The 20,322-nt window shown below is 40.4% G+C and overlaps 1 long non-coding RNA gene across 1 annotated transcript in view; it reads left to right on the top strand.

The window, feature by feature from the left end:
- The first annotated feature begins 15,670 nt into the window (after nt 1-15,670).
- Nucleotides 15,671-20,322, top strand: part of LOC144035322 (uncharacterized) — a 42,564-nt gene continuing 37,912 nt past the window's right edge. Inside the window, exon 1 of the long non-coding RNA XR_013288414.1 lies at nt 15,671-15,913. This is a non-coding gene — a long non-coding RNA (uncharacterized LOC144035322). The remainder of the gene's footprint in view (nt 15,914-20,322) is intronic.

Raw genomic sequence — 20,322 nt, 5'->3', positions numbered from 1 at the left:
CCCATCCCTAACCATTCCCTGACCACCTCAGCCTCCACCTCTATATGATACGATATGCCAATCCCAATCTAATTCATAGAATATTTTGGCGGTAACTGTATACGACAGCAGGGGAGATAACATCTCCAGGCTTCTGTGAGGGACAGGAACTCTGCTGTATGTACTTAATAACATGAACTGCTGAAAAGGACCTGGGCCGGCACTTTTGCAGAGGAGCACGTCAGTGAGATGGATAGAGAGTGGGGAGGGGGACACAGTGTTCTGGGGTGGGGGGTAATTGAGACCATGTGAGCCCCCCCACCCCATACATCCAATGGACTGGATTAGAGAAGAAACGAAACCCTCTCAGACCGAGCTCGCTTTCAATTAGATGCGCCCAGAGCAAAGGTGGGTGAGACTAGCATAACCTGAAATATGCAGGTCTTATCTATTTATTTATTTTTACTATTAATTACCAATGGTTGTGTTCACTTTTACATCGCCAAAGTGGCTTTGCATTCACTTCAAACTTAAAATTTTCCCACCTGGATGGCTTGGTTTCCCCACGATATATGCTGAATTCAAATTAATTTACTTTGCTCTTCTTTGTTTATTTATTTAACTGTTTATATTAATTTCATTTAACTAATATTTCTTTATGACTTGAAATTAAGAGTAAATAATTTGTTGAATTTAATTACTGTATATTGAAGGAGAATTTTAGCAAGTCCAGAGCACTCTTAGCATCAGGCTATCTCGTTGAATGGATGAGCTTGCCCCGAACCTAAAATCTATCATCAGTATTTCTAGTTGAGTTTTCAATTGCCCACACCCCCTTCATTTGCCGCCTCCCTGCTCCCAACCCTTTTGTACGAGCTGCCACATGAAGCCCTCACATGTTTGGCTTTTCAATGGCATGAGGCATGCGGAAATCCTGATTGGTCCGAATAGGCTGTTTATTTTCACAGTCTTTAAACATTTTAGGAAAACCCCCTCGTCGTAAAAAACTGACAGCCTAAAATCTCTGTGTTATGCTTTCAGCATCCTTTAACTCAAAGTGAAGGCTTTATATGCATTCAGTACTCCCATAAATATTTTAAAAGCCAGATTCTAATTTTTCAAAAAGGCACAAACTCTCGCAATCCCTAACAAAATGTTATTACAGAACAAAGCTTGGTTTCATATCACATTTATACTTTTTTTTTTAAACAGTGAGCGAAAGCCCGGAATATAGAACATTTATGAACAGCTTTTGGAGTATTTTTTTCTTTTACTTTTTCAATTAGTATCTGTCGACCATGCCATGATGATAATGTACAACCATAGTCCGTTTTAGTTTCTGATCAAATTATAGCTGCCATTTTACAAATTCACACAGTTCTTTAACTGCTAATGTTTACTCTCTGATGTTGCACACGCCTCTTTGATATACTTTTATAGCCTCATTCTGTATCATTCCATCTCACTTTTGTCGATTTATTTGTGTAGTGCTAATCTTTAACAGTGTCCTATTAGCAGTTGTCAGAAGAACATCTGAGGATCTAATGTTAATTTGCACCACTGTGTTCTTGTTCAAGGAGAACAGTACTGGTAATCTCCTGGAATAAAGGATTCAATGGCTTTTGTGCAAGACAGTAAAGGGGGGGTTAAGAATAGAAGAATATGACACAGGATGAGGTTATATGAAGTGAAGACGACTCGAACATTCAATGCCAGATGACGGTGATGCCGCGTTCAACCAGGTGCAAAAGGAGCATTGAGTTAAAATTGTTTGGCAGAAGAAAATGTGAATCCCAGACACTGCACTCAACGAGCTAATTTGACCACTGCAAATGTCGCTAAGACCGAGTTTTTAATTACCTGTTTTTGATATGACCATCCAGAAAGAAGAAACATTTCGTGCGTCCCCAACTCTTTACCACGACTATAAATAGTCAAATGAAATAATATAATTTGTCCCAAAAATTGTTGTAAGTACACTCCGCAAGCTAATACTCCTTGCGTGCATCTGACAAGGGGAGCACTACTGTCATCTACTGGAGTAGATGTGCAATTACACTTTATTCTCATTAAAATATAGTTGTAAAATGTTTCCTCGGTGGCATGTGTCCTCCTGGGATCGATCGCACTGCGCGCCCTATTTGAGAAGGACTGAACTAAAAAGGTAAAAATTAGACCAATCAACCAAATACAATAACCACAATGTCAAAAGAAAAAAAATCTCTGTGTTTGATGAGATTGATTGTAAAGTAGTCACAAGACAAAACATGCGAAAGTAATATCTTTCTGAGGGTTAGTATAGCCCAATAAATTGTCTTAAATGTGACTTTAATTTGGGTTCAACGTTTGTGACATTAATAAATTACTTCCCCTAGTATTTAAAGTGTGCAAAAATGTGTTTGCTACTAAGAGTAAATCCATTCTATTGACCATCCATCTCCCTCAACACTGATTTTAAAAAATCCAGTCGGTATCAATAAATATGGCACAAGTCTGCCTCACACACCTAAATCACTTCATCTTGTTGTTCGCTATACGAAGGAAATTACAGGGTAGCACCATATCCTCCAATTATCCAAACTTAGTCTATTTCTGTTTTTTAAACTTGTGCGGTGTATAGCTGAACATTTGTCTTTTTGAGCTAAAAAGCCGGCTAAAGAGCTTAGTGTACCAGGTTAAAGGCCAGAGTCATTGTTAGTCCCTATGAGGTAATTATGTGTTTGTGTTTAGACCATGTTGACTCCCCACTCTGCTTCTCCTCTGCACTCCATCTTTCCGAGCAAGTCGCCCAGTCACCCCCACCCTTCTTCCCCTCCCCTCCCTTCGCTCTGTTGTGTGCACAAGTCGTCTCCCTCTGGGAAGAGGTGCATGAGATGTTGGCTCGGCCATACATCTCTGTCAAAATCTCTATGAATAAATTAACCTTTTAAAGATTAGTCCACCCTAATACCTCAGGGTTTTTTAAACAGAAGAGCGGAGCCCCTCCACCCAACCCACTGCACAGCAAGCCTCACCAACTTGGAGTTATTAAAAGAAAACTTAGAGCAGGCGCAGAGCATTTTTTCCCACCATACAACATTTATTTTTGTATATTATCAGATTTTTGTTGACACTTTGTTTTGTCGAGAATTCTACAATGCAATATTTGTATTGAGAACTTCATATTATTATATATTCGCGTGTGTCGAAGAATGATGGACCTGCTCTCATTTGAATTACACTTAATAACGCCTAATACATAGTGGAATAGTGGATCAAAGAACGTGCAGCCGAGCACAGGACCCCCCCCCCCCATCTCTCCACAAACTCAAAGCAAGAACACAGAGAGCTAAGTAACAATGTTGTGGGATCACCTTAATTCATGAAGCATCCCATTAGAGGGCTCAAATGGGCTCTTAATGGACTTATAGGTCATATGTATACGGTTTCTGATGATTGCAGCATCTTTTAGCACCCGTTTTCTGAGGGAATTGCAATTTCAAGTATATAATATTACGAATATTATGTGTTATTAATAGTACTGGACCGGTAATACTGCAGTTTGGCGCCCTTAAATATCATAGCCCCTTTCAGCAAACCATTTGTGACAGAGTTGAGAAAAAAAGTCGGGCCAAATTCACGTTGCAGGCCAAAGACAATTTATTGCATAGTTCTTGTTACGGAAGGTATGGAAAACAAATTCACACTCTGAGAATGGACGCTGAATCACAGCAATGAATGGCAACAGCTAAATTAATCCTTATTGTACTTTGATTGCAATGACTGATTATATTTTCCTAAATATCTGCCAAGGCACGTATGTTACAGTGATCATTTGAAATCTCAAGTACTTTCATTGAGGCAAGATGTTTTTGTGCACTCTTTATTCTTACATTCTCTATAAATGCCCTGAAGGAAGTAAAGACTTATTTGCCGCATGAAAAATCATCAGCTCTTTATTGCTAGATGCATATACTGGTATGTGTGTTTGTTATTGAAAATGAGTTATTGTTCCTCTTTAGTACAAATGTCTCACTGAGGCCTCAAGCAGACAGCTCTTATATCGGTCTTTTTTCAGCGTTCAAGTTATTTAGCCACACATCTTGGCAAGTCTTCACATTGAATGTGTTTGACTCAACATACCGTCTTTACAGCAGTTTTGATGAACCAATTTTCACAATTTTGGACTGAATTGTTATAACTATGTATGTGTACTGTATACAGCTTCCACTGCAATGCAATGTAGTTTGTCATTGTTTTACAAATGTGAAAAATGATGCAGAACCTAACAGTGGTCTCTTGTTGGCAATTGGGCCAAGACTATCCACCTTGGTTTTCCAAACAAATCAGGATAATTATGAAGAACAGGTTTTAGGTTGAAATTCCTCGAAAAATAAACCATTCATGACTGAGAGAATATGACATGTATTGGCTATGTCACTGGTTTTAGGTTTCGCTCTTGGGGTAAGCAGAGGCGTCTCTTGGACTTCCTGAACTCTAACTTGTGCCAATTTGTGTACTTCAGACCTGGAGGTCTCCTCCTTCGTTATTTTGGCTGTATGGGGGGGTCAGTTAGGGAGGGGTGAAGGACAAGAGTTTCCCCATTCTGCTATAGTGCTTGCGGTCTTCGGTCTGCCCTGTTCGACCTCATCACTCAATCTTCGTTTAGCCCTGACAGTTTTAGCCAAGCACTCCTAGACTAATTTATTTCTGTAAAGACAAGCTTGGCCAAGGAGAGCTTCCAGTAAAAGGCCATTGCCTTAGCCACTGACCCGCACTCTGGCATGATGGCTAATTTAATTTAATTTCTTTTAGACGAGAGAAGGAAGCGGTCATGTCTCTACTACCATGAAAACAAAAGTCTACCATCTTTGGAAATGTTTGGCTACGCACATGTTCCCTTGAATGTATTTTTTCCCTTGACCCAAGGAAGCCATTTTGTGATTAGAGGAAGAGGGTCATGCTGATCTTGCTGCAAATCCTTAATGGCCGACGCCGTGTGGCTCATTGACATACAAAACACTTCCTCTTACAGAAGAAAGGGCAAAATTTTACCCAATTATAATAAGTTGTGACTTTGAAATTCATGGCCAAAATTCCAAAATACAACGGTGAAGGTAGTCTACAATCCAAACTACCTACATTTTACGGATGAACATTGATTACACATGTAGAAAGGGGACACAAAAACTAGTTGATTGTCTGTGAAGCTTGCAAAATGTAATCATCAATGTGATTTAATTTCCAATATTGCTTTATATGCCTTAAGAACCTGGAAAGCAAGATCACTGATTTGTCCTTTCCGGAGGTGTTGGGGAAGAGGCAGTTTTTATTTTAGCACAGCAGGGGGCTCCAGAGTTCACACATTGAAGCGCACAACCCATCTTTTAGTGCATGCGGTGCCCGGTGCTCTACCAGACCAACAACAGCAGCGACAGTCCACATATGGAAATGCTTGATTTGATATAGTGTCATTTTACTTTGCAGAAATGGGTGAATGCATGTTCGCCCCCTGTCTGCAGCCCACCACGGTAAGCTATCAAGAAAGAAATGCAATCTGGTGTTAGAACCAGCGCTACCAGGGGCAAGAAAAGAATAATCACCCCCCCCAACTTGACCCTAAAATAATTCAGGATCAGATTTAGAATCAACCAAATAAATTCACTCAGATTACACTTCCCTGTCGTGTGGCCGCTTTAAATATTTCCGCCTTTGATTCATGAAGGAAATGCAAGAATATATTATTCAGGCTTTGCATCCTATTAAGCGTCAAGTATAATAGTAAAAAAAAAACCCTATCATTAAGTTTGTGACCCAGAATATAATCTTCTTTTTTTTTTGGGCACCCAATATATTGTATATTCATTCAATGTATACAAAGCTGATCCAGGCTTTGTATTTCCGAAACTTTGTTGGCCTCTTCCCTTCAGCCTTTTGGGTGTAGAAAAGCTCACTATGACTGACTGTGAAGGGGCGGGTGTGCATGTGTGTTCTCAGCCTGAGCACAAGGAAGTCTGCATGTATCATTCACATATGTCGAGCCTTCAGCCAAGTTTGCTGAAGACATGGCCATGAACTAAGTTATGATACACATTGTCGGCCCTTCAAAATATGACGACAGTTTTGATTTATTGATATTTCCCAGATTAAAAAAGATGACGTTGGAACCTGGCAGCACAACGGCGTGAGAAACTGCTTGTTCTAAACAAATGTTCCTGTTAAGATCAAGATGTTTTCTCCTTGCGGCCACTTTTGTGTTTACTGTGTCTGCTCAAGTGTGAGCAACCAAAACAGGGGTTAGTGTAAAATAGCTATAGTTATTTCCTGCATTCCAGTTTTTTTATTTTATTTAATGAAATTCAATACAGTATGTTGTCTTAATTGGCACTGTAAAAAAATATAGTTACATAGGCTACTTTTTGCAGTGGTGTAGTGTGAGTCATTCAGCACTTTATTCATCTTAATGTAAGACATTTTTCCCAGGAGCCAGGATTGAAGTCAGTGTTTACCATCGGTGATGTTATTAATTGTATGCGCTTGTCTACAATTCCCTCTTTGTCAGGCATTAATCCTGTGTGGTCACCACCGAAGCAGAAATCAAATTGTCACGAGGAAAGTGAACGCAGCGGCTATCTGTTACCTGAACCCGAGTTCTGTCTGACAGAACAAATGGACCTGTCCTGCTGGAGGAGGACAAAGGCACCTACCCCAAAGTAGCCCAGCGAACATTTCCAGATTCTGGACTACTTCCCCTTAATCTCCACAACGCTTGAGACCTCAAGAGTCTGTCACCTTTCCTGTCATGCTCGGCTGCCTGCAGCCCATTGGCCAGCAGCAGATTTATTTCTCCCTGTCAGGACCAATAGCGTGGCGATGTGGCTCAGCCCACTGTTTAGTTACAGTGACAAACATGCTGATTAGAGAGGCCCCGATGATGGATGGCTCCTCGCCGTGGAGCAACCTGAGTTTTTAGCAGGTCATAATGGGCCTGACACTGTGCAGCCCCGCGTTCTCTTTCCTTCGGTCGTCTCCGAGCGGATGGGCCCCTCCCCCACAGGTCACGCTCAAAAGGTCAGGAGTTAACGGGCCAGCCTTTGCGTACTGCCGCCAAATCAAAATGACCCTGTTTGGATTCATATTTGTAGACACTCCATCATCATCATGGCCACTGCGACACATCTATTCCCTCCTTCCCCGTGGCCTTTCCTCCTGTGACCGCCAGCGCCCACATAGGTAAAGCTTGTTGGCTTATTTAAACTGCTGAGCCCTCTCACTCACTTTTGTGCCTCTGAGGCTCTCATGTGCACAACACACACAAACACAACACAACACACGCTGAGCTTTTATACAGTTGTATTAAATTCCGCTCGCAGAGATTGAATCGAGTGTGTCGCTTGCAGAGTGTGTCGGGCGATTCCGTTTTTGGAGCCATGCTTGGGGTACGATTCTATTTGAAAATATAGTAAGTGCAGGTCTACTGCACACTGACCTGCAGCCTTCGCCATTAAAAGCACACTAAAAGAAAAAGTTACGTGTATGGCTAGCATTTAGTTGGAAGGGCACTAACAAACTGGTGGCAAATGCGCAGATGCAAACGTTGACAGAAAATGCTACACCAAAGAAACGTCCATTAACTAGTTTGAAAGTACCCATCATTCTTCATTATTTCAAGACCTGGGAACACCAACATAGATTCTTTAATTCCACATGATTGCCAAATACATTTATCCTGCCCATCTCTCAAACATGTGCATTTAACAGTATACACACTAGCCGACATCTTACTATTAAATTGACATTTTATTGGTAACATGAGTCAGAGTGTGCAGCAAACAGCGTTGCTGAATAACTTTGAATGTGACGAGCCAGATGTTTAACCTGTCTGGTGACTTTAAATATGCAGCCAGGCAAATCCGTCGAGATGGTTCTGGCTTAGCATTATGGAGTGCAGGTCCTTCGGGCCACTTTCCCCCCTGGAACATTAGGATGTTATACCCAGAGGCACTGTGTGTGCTTAAGTGTGTATCTGCAAGTGTGGTGCCGGGGGAAGTTCGTATAGTCGGACAGCACCTCATTTGTATTCTTTTCGAAGCAGATGCCTGGCTGCATTAATGACTTCTAACTAAAACATTCATAAAGTGTTATTGGATTTTTTGCAGTGGGGTTAAGAAGTGTGACCTTGGAGGTCTGTAGGTTGCCATCTCCTCTTGCTTGTTGCCTGCTGGCCTCCTCTCTTTCCCGTCGTCTCCTTGTTTGGACGCTCCAGTGACATCACACCAGCTCTGCTTCAAATTGGATGCAGAGAGTGAGAAGTTCAGCACTAGCCTACGGCAGTGAATATTTTTCCATTTATTGGGGAAGCACATAGATGGAGTGGGGGCTGTGCAGACAAAAAAAAAAGAGTCAGAATGCATTACTAGTTAAGTAATAAGTAATTAATATATTTCCATCTATGTATGTGGATACTCCAATTAATCTTGTGGTTAGGTAAATTGTAGCTGTCGCAAGGACACCTGTTGCATTTGTTATCAGCTAGGAGCTGTAGAGAGGAAATAGGTGGTTGGCATCCTGATCATTGGATATTATTTAGATCTGCTAAACTCTCTCTTTTTTTATTTTACCGTACTCCTATACTTTTACATACATACCACTAATGAGATGTTAAAAGTAAGTGAATCGGTCATGAGCACTAGACATTCATTATTGGGTTGCCTGCGGAGTAACTGGAAATGCAAGTCCACCATGAAGCCTACATGAAATTGAAACACTCATTAAATTTCAAAGTTGGTTCTTCAAGGGAAGGTAGAACCCCATTGTGATATCCAGCACCAAATGGCCAATGTGGCAACCATATTTGTAACAACATTTTTATACAATAGTTGCACTGAATATAAGCAAGAAAATGACAGATTTTGATGGTCATCCAAAACCAAATAAATAAATGCATGATGTTTAACCAGGCAGTTAGTTATCAACCAATCGTCAAACCTTTCAGGGTTTATTCTGCTAGTTGTCCTTGTTAGTCCCACAATGAGTTTTTACAGCAGCAACATGGAGCATACAATATAATGATATACTGTACCAATATTGCATATCAACTCATCAAAATTCTAAGAATGATTTATACATACCGGTACTTACATCAGGCAATGAGACTAGCAGAAGTGTTTGTGGCAACTGTACATGTCCAACGTAAACTTCTGCAGATGTGAACGGCAAACTGTGCATGAATAAATAGATACAGTTCTGTAAGTGAACATGAACGACAGCTCTAACTGTAACAAAAACAAACTATAGATGTATTGATATTTAACAGAGTATAAGCACTGTATATATAAGCTGTTGAGAATGACATCAACACCAGTAATACTATCAGCAATGGATTGGCAGCCTTTGATGAATAAATAATATGAACAGAAGACTATGCTATGCATGTTGACGTCTGTTTGGTTTGTGGTCAGACGGAAGTCTCCCAATTGCTGCTAGTCACCTCGCTTCAAAGCGTCTGTGTTGATTGATCCTCTTTGCGGGTTGTGCGACGTGCATGGGATCTGTGTATGTTCGTCTACAGTCATGAATCTGTCTATACGTATACAGTATACTGGGGGCCTGCAGAAAATAATCATTAAAAATTGCTAGCCCTGGTCTGCGGATCTTGGTGAAAGTATGCGGTAAGCACTTTCATTTCCAGTCCCAGCCAGGGCCTGGAGAAAAGGCCATGTGGCGAGAAGCATGCGTTTAATTTGGGGTGCTACATATATATCATGTTACTGTGCTTGCCAAGTAAAACCATCCAGTTGCATTTGTTTGAATGCAAATGCTTGTGCATTGTTTTAAATAGTCACAACAATTTTTTCTCGTTTGTTCCTCTCGCTTGAACCTTGATATGAGATTGAAATGGGTCTGTTATCTATTTGACAAATCGGTCCGAAGGACACGCAACCTCCCACTTCCTAACACAGCAATTGTAATCTAGTGATCTAGCAAGAGAGTAAGTGTTAAGCCACCATGAAATAGAGGTTGGCCTTTGATGCAAGGCTCAGTTTGTCTTGTCACCGTGCCAAACCATCTGTACAGACTAGAGGGGAAACTGTATTTTCTCCAGTCCATCTTTAACTGCGCAGGGCAGGACAAACAGCGGGAACGGAAACCCTTAACTATGACTACATAATTGGCTTGAGGTTCTGGTACCCAAGTCATTCCACACCAAACATCAAACTGTGCTTTTATGGACCTTGCTTCGTGCACTGGGGTACAATCCTGTTGGAAAACAGCTTTCACCAAGCTTTATCCACGTCAGCAGCATTTCCCCCAAATTTCTTTGTTAATTAAGTTAACAAATTAAGTTTTAAGTGTAATGAAGGAGTCAAGCCCCATTTCTGACTGATTGATTTATATTAGATGTATAGTCAGTTGTCTGCATACAGTGATCTTGTGTGATATGTTTCTCAGTGCTAATATTTGGCATTTGACAAATATCATCAGCCTTTTTTACAAATCGGAAGGCTTGTAAAGCTGCTATCTCACTGAGCGGCGAATGCTTGTGGACTTAGCGAATTTTGGGTTTTCGTCATAAAATTCCAAAAGATTACAGCTGTTTTACTTGTAAACATTTTGGGGGGGGGGGGGTGTCACAAAAACATGTTTAGACAATTTTTCACTGTCTGCGAACATATTTGGAAACCTTCTACAAACCCCAAATTCACTTAGTTTGCAAGCATTTGTCACCTAGAGAGATAACATCTTAAGTGGTCAATTTAAAACTGGGTTAAATTCAGGGACTTTTTTATTTATGTATATTGAAAGTTTCACTGAACTTTATTAGATGATGCTGAAACTGGGATGATGCTGAAACTTTCTGTTTTTCGGCAAATATATATTGGCTCCAAATATGGTTTACCGGCCTCCTTGTACTATAGGTACTGTATCAATATCGGCCCTGAAAAAGCTATATCAGTCTATCGCTAATTTAAGACATTAACATCGGACAAAAATGTAATTAAATCATTTTGTACTATTTATCCTCTTCAGGGTAAATGATGAGCTGAAGCCCGTCCTAGCTCATATTAAGCGAGTGGCGGCTCTTTATTGGTGGCCAGATAATCACAAGGCACATTTGACAAAAAAACATTCCAACCAAAGAACCAATCCAGTAAGAGCCTCCAGTCAAGCCAAGATTGCATTGCAGAATATCTATCTTATATCAATGATAGTTATTACATTGAACGTGCAAATCCGCCATCAAATTTCTCATGAAGAGACCAATACTGATAGGTGGTCATGCCATAATTTTCACTTTCTTATAATTTGAACTATTACATTGGGAGGAACATTCCTCATCGTGCTTTACCACTCAAGGTGTTGAACTTTTTTTCGCTTTTGAATTACATGTTTTGCTAGCGCATGTATAGCATTATTTCCCCATGTTCACATATGGCTCATATTGACAGTGGGACTGAGCAGCACATCAAAGTTGATGCCATAACCACAATAATTACAAGTGAGGATGCAATTACTGATATTATTCCATTAATAGTGGTGCCGTTGCATTGAACATACATGCCGAAAAAAGTTCGAAAGAGGTTTAAGCTTCTCCAAGCGCTGCGGTTAATTCTTAACCTTTCTGACACCACTTCCTCGGCCTCGTCCTTCAAGGTTAATATCTTTAATAAAAGTTAATATGTGGAAAAGCTAACATTCTCCCGGTCTGTCCCACTAGAATAAATTAGCGCTCTCTACGGACCTGACCTCTTGCTATCATTTTTTGGGGTGATGTGTGCAGAGCAGCAAATTGCTTTCTCATGCTGAGTGTGCAGGCGGGACATGTGTGCTTTTGTCTGACCTGCAACTCCTTAATGCAGCCACATCTTTCGTTGGAATTTTATGGTACTCGTATTCAGTAATTTTCTTTGTGGTAGCGTTAATTTCATTAATGAAAGCTAAACAAAAATATTTTCATCAACACACATTTTCACCAAATAAAAACTAGAGTAGACTGAAACCCTCATTAATGAACAATATGTGGGACTAAATCAGTATGCATTTTCTTCAACTAATGTAGATGAGACGTAAATGTACTTAAAAACTGGACTAAAATCTTTGGACCTTTTAGTTTATGAACAAAGATGAGATGAAAATTATATGATTTTGTAAAATTCTGTGTTTGCTAATCTGTCAATGTGACTGTCAGTGTCATGTGACACACAGTGACACACGCCCTTTCAAATTTGCAGCTAGAGTGGCATATGAACAAACATATGGGACAGACAGAAGATGGATTCATGGCGAAAGGTTTTAAAATAAGTAATTTATAGTTATAATGTAACAATTATCCAACGGCTAAAACGTTCCAACCATAATGTTAATCGGACCGCTAACTAATGCTGGCTAACTTACTAGCTAGCATGGATACATAGTGGCTTCTATATTGAAATTGTGTGTGAAGTTGTTTTTCATCAAAAAGATGAGAGAAAATTTTATGTGAAATAGTTTTAGATCCGAAATATTCAACATTATCTGCCGACAAAAAAGTACACAGGGGGAAAATGACTGTCCTGACAAAACTAGACTAAAATGTTGACAGTTTTTTAAAAACTTTTGATAAAACTAAACAAATAAAATGATGTTAATGTTTATGTTTTCTTGGACTAAAATAAAGATGAAAATGCGAGATTTATAGTAGACTAAAAGTTGACTAAATAAAAACGGGATTGGATTGACTATGATCAAAACTAACAAGTGTCATTGAAACTGGACTAAAAATTTGACTAAATTTAAAAATGTCTGTTAAAACTAATACTACTTTGTGGTTTTAAAAGGTTTCAGCTCCAAAGTAAAATATCTTCAAATTGATTCCTGTTTGTATGGAGCATACACTAATGGTAGAGAACGCTGTAATAATTTCAAAACAACGCCTCGTTGGTTAGGAGATCTCTCCGTTGATTATATTGTGAGAGAATTTATGAAAATACAACATGGGATTGGCATGATTTATGCACATTTATTGCAGGTGAGGTGCATCTTTTAGCACATCATTTCATTAATTTGACATGCCCAGAGGAGCACAATCTTTTTATTTTCCGTATTTGGTCTTTCCATGTGCAGTTAAACACATGAATGCACTAGGCATTAAATTGTCTCATTGTCAAGCGTATGTCTGTGCACATATACGCACGGAAGCGTTAAAGGCAGCATACCACGTGCGCAGCCACAGTCACGTCCTCGGGCCATGTTTGCTGTGAGTGACAATAACCTTTTATTCTGCTTCTGCCTTCACCAATGTTTTGATTTCTACTTAAAGTTTTATGTCAGTGCCCTCCCTCAAGGGTGCCATTACCTTGTATGCTAATAGAGCTATGCATATTCTATTACTGCTGTCAGGGCAAGATAAGGGACGCGTTCGGCAAAGCAGCACTTAGGGGCCAATGAACCCAGCTTGGGGTCCTGCTGCTCCCGCATTATCAGTCATCTTCACATGTGACTGGAGCTGGCTTATGCGCCTTCGTTCCTCTCTTCTCTCTCTCTCTCTCGCTTGCTGCAGTAATGACTGAGGACTCTCTTCCGTTATAATCAGTCATTGGGAAAGAGCCCGATCCCTATCTAGCGCACACCCACACCAAGGCTGCTACATGCATGCGCACACACATGCATAACCACGCACAGCTGCAAGCTCAATCTAAGGCGACCGCAAAGAATGTAAGAGCAGGGCAATAACACTAACACTGTCACACAGAGACAAACATGTCTCATTTGGGGTCAGTTTGGATGGGGCTAAGTAGCTCTTTATTTTCAGACTGACTGAAGTCTTCTCTCCCGCATAATGGTAATGAAGCCATATGGTATGTGGAATGGGATTACAAACAAATGTTCCATACCACCATCTTTTTCCCTGCAGCCTCACCCGCACTGCCCCCTCCTTCCCTCGGTGTCACTGTCCCCCAATAAAGCAGCCTTCTCAAATGGAAACAGCATGTTCTCTCTTGAGTGAGCACCTCGTTTATAAAATTAAATTAAAAGCCAGCCATGCTCGGACTGCCTTTTGCGACGATGAGGGCACCGGCAGGGAGGGGCCTGGACTCAGCTGCGCATAATCATCTTTCTGTCTTGTGATTTGCTGGTTCCTGGCGGTGACACCTTCTTCCTTTCACCTGCTATGATGTGTCAAATGCCACACCTAGGACTCCAAAGCTAATGGAGGCGGGATCACGGGGCCTCGGCTCTTTCAAGCGTTATGGACGTCTTTGTAACATGTGTTGTAAAGTAGCCAAACATTGTCACAGTTTTGTCCCAGACACAATGAAACGATAAATCACATTCCCAGGTGAAGGGTTCTTGCAAACTGTGCTCCATAAATGCAAGAATATCACTTTTTGTTCTCCGCCATAAAACTGATGAACCTTTATTGAAAACGTGGAAGCGATTAGTTTAAGGGGGCGTCTTTTAGTGTAACTCCCAAATGAAACGAGCAGACCCGCATTTATGATGCCTGTAGCACAAAGAAGTTACAGCGCTTAATGAGGCAATTAAGGCAAGGGGTCGAGAGGCTTTGATCTGAAGCGCTGTGATTTTTATGAAAACATTGCACACTGATAGATACTCATAACTCAGGGGCCTTAATTGTGCTTAATTTGTCTGAAATAGCAATGTGCTTTCAATTAGAGCTTGGATTCGGGCCTGTGTGTTTAAAGGGGACTGTCAGGGAAAATTAAGGAGCACTTTGGTTTCCCTCCTGTGTTACTGTTTTTTATCACAGTCCTTATGGACACGTGAAGAGGCCGAGCCGACGGCAGAGAGGTAATTAGGCAACACAAACAGAGCCCCCAGCAGAAGCCATGGATGGATGGATGGTTGAACAGAAGCAAATGGGGAGAGCCGATTCTTAATGATCTCCTTTAGCTCTCATTTATCATATATTCAATACACATATCAAAAGTTATGCCATCGCAAAGTTGATAGTCACACTTTAGATCAATACCATTAAAGGCATTATAAAGAAAGATGTCGGTCAGCTATTGTGGTTGTGGTTTGCCATGGTACATACTGTACATAACTGCACTGCAACAATACCAGGTTGCTTAACATTGAGTTAAATGAAGAGAGAACAACCCGGAACCAACAGACTCCAGATTTAATGGACAGAAAATAGTGTGCAGTACAGTAAAATGCCCCTTTGCACAGTAGTTGCTAGTGTGTTGTTTACTGACGCTGTGGCACGATCAGCTGGTACATGTATACAGTATCCGTGTTGTGCCACAGTTTCACAGATTTACGCTACAGACTAGAGTCAGTTAACAGAAAAACCTATTGACGACCATGTTGGCAGGGGTGACAGTCCCATCAAAAGCAATGGAAAGCATTAAGGAGTGTCACGAGATGAAGTTTGGTGGAGGACCCAAACGCAGGGAAGCAGGCAAGGAGGCAGAGGTGATGGACAAAAAAAAGGAATTTAATTATTCAAAACAAAAGCGAACTCCATGGCAGTAAAACAACACGTGGGGAGGACAACAAGGCAAAAAACTGGCAGCATGACAGGAGGAAAACGACAATGAACCGACACAGACAGAGGGGAGACAGGAGACTAAATACACACAGATGCTAATGACACAACAAGACACACCTGGGGCAAGACACAAGTGGCTGAGGGCACTAATTGGTTGACACGAGGAAGGGCAGGATTACACTTAACAAGACCAAGGGAGACACACAAGGAAAAACAGAACCCAAACATGACAAGGAGTGTCTCATATCTACCATTCATATCTCTTGTTGAACATACTATATTGTAAGGATTTTGGTCCTATTTTTTTTTGGCAAGCCCTTCTTTGTCTTCCAATTGTAACAGAGGTGAAAATAGGAAGCGTGCTAACCTCGCTGCTCATGAAAGTGACCAGCTGCCCGCCATTATCACCCCACGCCAAACACCAGTGCTGCCACTCCAACCCCAAACACCAGTGAGGTAAATTTGAATAAACCTAAAAGGGATAGTTTGAGTTTTTTTTTTTTTACTAATCTGTATGGCATCCTCACCTACAACGGTGGCATCACAAAACTGCAAAATAAAAAAAAAAGGTCAGACTTAGCGACTTAGTCAGACAAATTGATCACTCCTTTGAACACAAATTGTTTTTAGAAGAAAAACGCTTTATTTCCGTGACCAGAGCCAACTTGCCAGACTACTTTCGTCTCGACCAAAACTGGACCAGATCTCCGGTCAGGGGGTAAGTCAGTGCTGATTGCACACCACTGTAGGTGAGGATGCCATACAGAGATCCATGTTTCAAAAAGCTTTAATTTTATTATTCATTTGTAATGCAATTGGTGTTTTTAGATCAGGAGAAAAATATGTGTATATATGTATCGAGTGTTTTTAGGCCACAAAAAAAGTGCTTTAATTTCATGGACAATCTACTTTACCCGACACCAGCTTCTCCATATTACTTCATTAAATCAAGGTTCTCCTTTATTCATTTGTGCATCTCATCCCACTAATTCATGTTCAATGGGTATCATCTAAAAAACAAATGAGCAGGGTTTACAATGTTCAAAAATATGATGGAAAGAAGTGTGTCAAAATAGACCAGTCATGTTTTGAACAATTTTGGTCCACACCAAACATTGCACTTAAGTGTTTTCTGCATGCCATTAAGATTCATTTAATTGTCACTTGGAAACCAAAGAAAGTTTAACCCCCACCCCCCCACACACACACCATATTAATAGCCTTTCATAAAAACATTCAAGTGGTTGTTCTGTTGTCAATAAAACACAATGGTGCAGCAATCTTAGCGAGGCTTTTGTTCAGGTTGCGTTCCATGGCACCGTAAACTCTCTACGTTTCAGGGATGATATTTTGTAGGTGGCAGACTTTTACTAACAAATGTCAGATACTGTAGTTAGAGAGATTGAGGTTCTCTCTTGTTGATTTATTTCCCCCTCTTGACCTGGTTGAAGTGTTTTTTGTGTGTTGTGACAGCCTGATTGAGACTGTAAGAAAGGAGTAGTAAAGTGCTGGTCTGACAGGCAGATGGTCTCCTTCGCTGTCTCCCGAGCTCTTCCACTTCACACCCCATTACACCCGCCTCTCCCCATAAGCACGTTGTCCGTCAGTCACTCAGCTCTCCCTCTCCTTGCTGTGCGCTCTCTTCGGCTTTCACTCACGCTTGGTCTCTTCCCTCCGTGCCTGTCTGCTCTGCTTGGTTGCATGTCAAGTGTCTGTTGCAATCTCAGCAGACGGATCCACTGTGGCGTGCGCGTGGGTGTAAAATCAGAAAAGTGATGTCCTGCAATCCCTGCTTGTCTCCCCCTTCTATCCCTCGATCGGCTCGTCTGTCTGGCTCATTGCGCTCCTGATGATGAGAGGCCACAGCAGACCCTCATATGAAGTCTCCAAGGAGCTGTTAACGTGGAATTCCCAAAGCGAAGATACTCGGCGGCCATTTACAGCGGACAGGAGCAACCGTCATTCTGTTCAATCTTGGCTCTTGTTGAATAGCCAACTGGCTGTGTTTTAAAGTTAATTGATAAGTTGCAACAAAAAATTATTATGAATCTAAAACAAAATGATTTTAGTATTTTATTTACTCCATTAATAGGCTACAGGTTGTCACTGTTGTTGTACAAACGCTGTTTAACAGAAGTGACAAAATTATGTATATTTAAATAAAAGTACTTGTTTAAAAAAAAAATGGGAAAAAAAGTAAAAGTACTGATTAAACTCCTTTAAGTAAAAGTAAAGACTGAAATGTATCTGAAGACCAAAATAAATGAATGTTTACTGTCAGTTATAGAGTAGTTTTGATGACACGGCACAATGCAAAATAAATAACTTAATAACATCATAAAATAAATTCAACCTGAATTAAATCAGTATTAAATCAAAGCAACTTCAGACTAAAAATAGATCAATCTTAAGTGAACATGTGCATGTTGCAAAAGTCATCAATAAGGTTATTGTATGACAATTGCTGTGCGGTGTCATCATTTATGCTTATGATCGCCAAGCTACTTCAGTGTTCTTGTGCCATTGATGAGCAGTCATAAATCTGAGCATGAAAATAAATGAAACTTTGAATCATAGTGTTACTGTAATACGGCAGGCAATCAAGAGATTTGGATAATATATGAACATAATTAAAGAACTACTTTTGTTTTTGACCAACATATTTTGTCCCAAGGGGTTAGGTTGAACTCTCATTTGTATCGTTTTAAGGCCATTCAACTTTTGAGGTTCTATTCTGTCGATTATTTGTTGCCATTTTGTAGCAATTATTAAAGTGTGCTTGTAGCTTTCTTTAACTGAGCTTCTTCAAACTTTTTGACAAACTCCCTCTGGATTAACGTGAACTAAAGATTTGCCTGCAGCAAAATTCTTGAATGGTTTTCTGCGTCTCTCTCAGTTGGCTTTGTTGCTGAGGTCTAACAGGGCTCAGAGGCTAAAAAGGCGCTTTAATTAGCTTGAATAATAGCCATGCTCATGTGGATTTAATCCCTTTGGCCAGCACCACTCTCTTAATGGTTTCCTTGTCACTCACCAGGCACTGAATAAAAGCACACTCTGCTTTCCCCTCACAGCAAAATCTCTTTTTGTTTGGTTCCACCTCCTCTTACCAGCCACTTGCCCAACATCCATCCTGACCGCTGCAGATGCCAGCTTTTCTTTCCTGCCTTCCATACTGTGCTTTTGAATTAAGAACCTGAAACACATCTGCCCAGTGAGGCTCATCTGCCCTGATACTAAACAAGAAAACAAAGTTATAAACATATTGTTCTTATTGTTTTAGCCAAATTCCAGTGACCATGTCACACTTCATAGTTGAGTCACTGACAGCAAAGGTGAGAGCAGTGAGCCAGTTGCAAAGCACTTCAACCCGCTCCAAAGGCTCTTTAGGTGTAAATCAATAAAAGATGGAGCAAGGCAATGCATTTTCATTGTCCAGCTTCTGTCTGGATTGTCAGCGCGTGACCAGCGTCAGCGACAATAGCTCAACTACAGCTAACCTGGAGCAATATTGAGCTAGATTTTGCTTCTGATTTATTTTTTTCCCCTGTCTGTCTATGACTGTGTTTTTGAGTCTACATTTTCCTTTTCTGTGAATGCTAAGCGGCGAGTGGGCATAGCTTTGACATTGTAAGACAATAAATAGCTATGGATGTCACAGTAAGTCATTCTAGCCTGCAGTGACGTAGACTCAGTATAAATCTTTTAAATTATAAATCAATAAATACTTAATACAATAATAGGAATCTTTATAAATATTTAAGAGGAATATGAGAGTGAATGTGGGGGCTCGGTTAGGATGCATGCACATAAAGTGCATGTACTCTCATGCAGATTAACAGTGAAAACATACAAGAGAGGTAGGATTTCAATTTAGGAGTGATTTTGTATACACAGCACACTTGCTTTTGACAGTCATCAAAGCAGAATGTACACTACAGTGGCGCAAAGCATATTTGGCTATAAATGACATTTAGTACAGTATAATAAACAATGAAACGTTTAAAAGAAAACCATTAAATGTAAATAAAAGTAATCCCGTTTAATTACAGAAATTAAATAACAAATGTAATATCCATGAACCAACTGACCGGAGCAGTTAGGAAGGCTTTTTAAGTTGATTCTTTGAGGGTCAGTAAAGTGTTAACCCATGAAGCGATATAAACCCCCCCGAAAGTTTTGGCCTCATCTGAGACAGTTTACTGATTATGCAAATAATTAAGGTTAATTACAGTCATGTTTTCAATTCATTAGCTAATTATTTTTTTTATCTATTTGCATCCATAGTTGAGCTTAAAAAAAAAGAACATTGGGAAGAAAAGGAGATCTATTTTTATGGAAAGACAAATGGTTTGGGTAATCACGACAACATTTTAGGGATGAGACTAGAGTCACTGCCATGGTTACAATAATAACAATTTTCTACTTGTATGGCTCTGGATTAGCCTTAATGTAGTTTGCTGTCAGAAAATGAACATTGTCCTGCTGCAAATACTGTCAAGAAGATGACTCATGACTTGTGGGAGTTGAATGGTCCATTATGAACCAAATGCCTTCACTGACAAAATATGTTTTCATAGCATAACTGAACAAAAGACAGAAATTGGTGCAGTAAGCCTTGAATTCATGAGCATTTCTGCTTTCTGCCTGTTTATCCTCCCATCCTTCTATCTCCCTGACAGCCATCCGCTGAGAGTTAATTTGCCGGAACATTCCCGCTGCACATTGTGATCACCCCCGTGAATACCCCCATAATTCTCTCTGTCTATGCTTCTCCCTCCCATCCAGCTATGGAAATGACACAGTGGGTTTGACATTTCAATTTACTTGTAACGGATGTTGGCTATCATGGCAGCAGCCGCGCGCCA

The sequence above is a fragment of the Vanacampus margaritifer genome, chromosome 1, assembly GCF_051991255.1.
Source record: "Vanacampus margaritifer isolate UIUO_Vmar chromosome 1, RoL_Vmar_1.0, whole genome shotgun sequence".
Classification (NCBI taxonomy): domain Eukaryota; kingdom Metazoa; phylum Chordata; class Actinopteri; order Syngnathiformes; family Syngnathidae; genus Vanacampus; species Vanacampus margaritifer.
The sequence above is the reverse complement of the archived record's forward strand: the minus strand, read 5'-3'. Positions and strand labels throughout refer to the sequence as shown.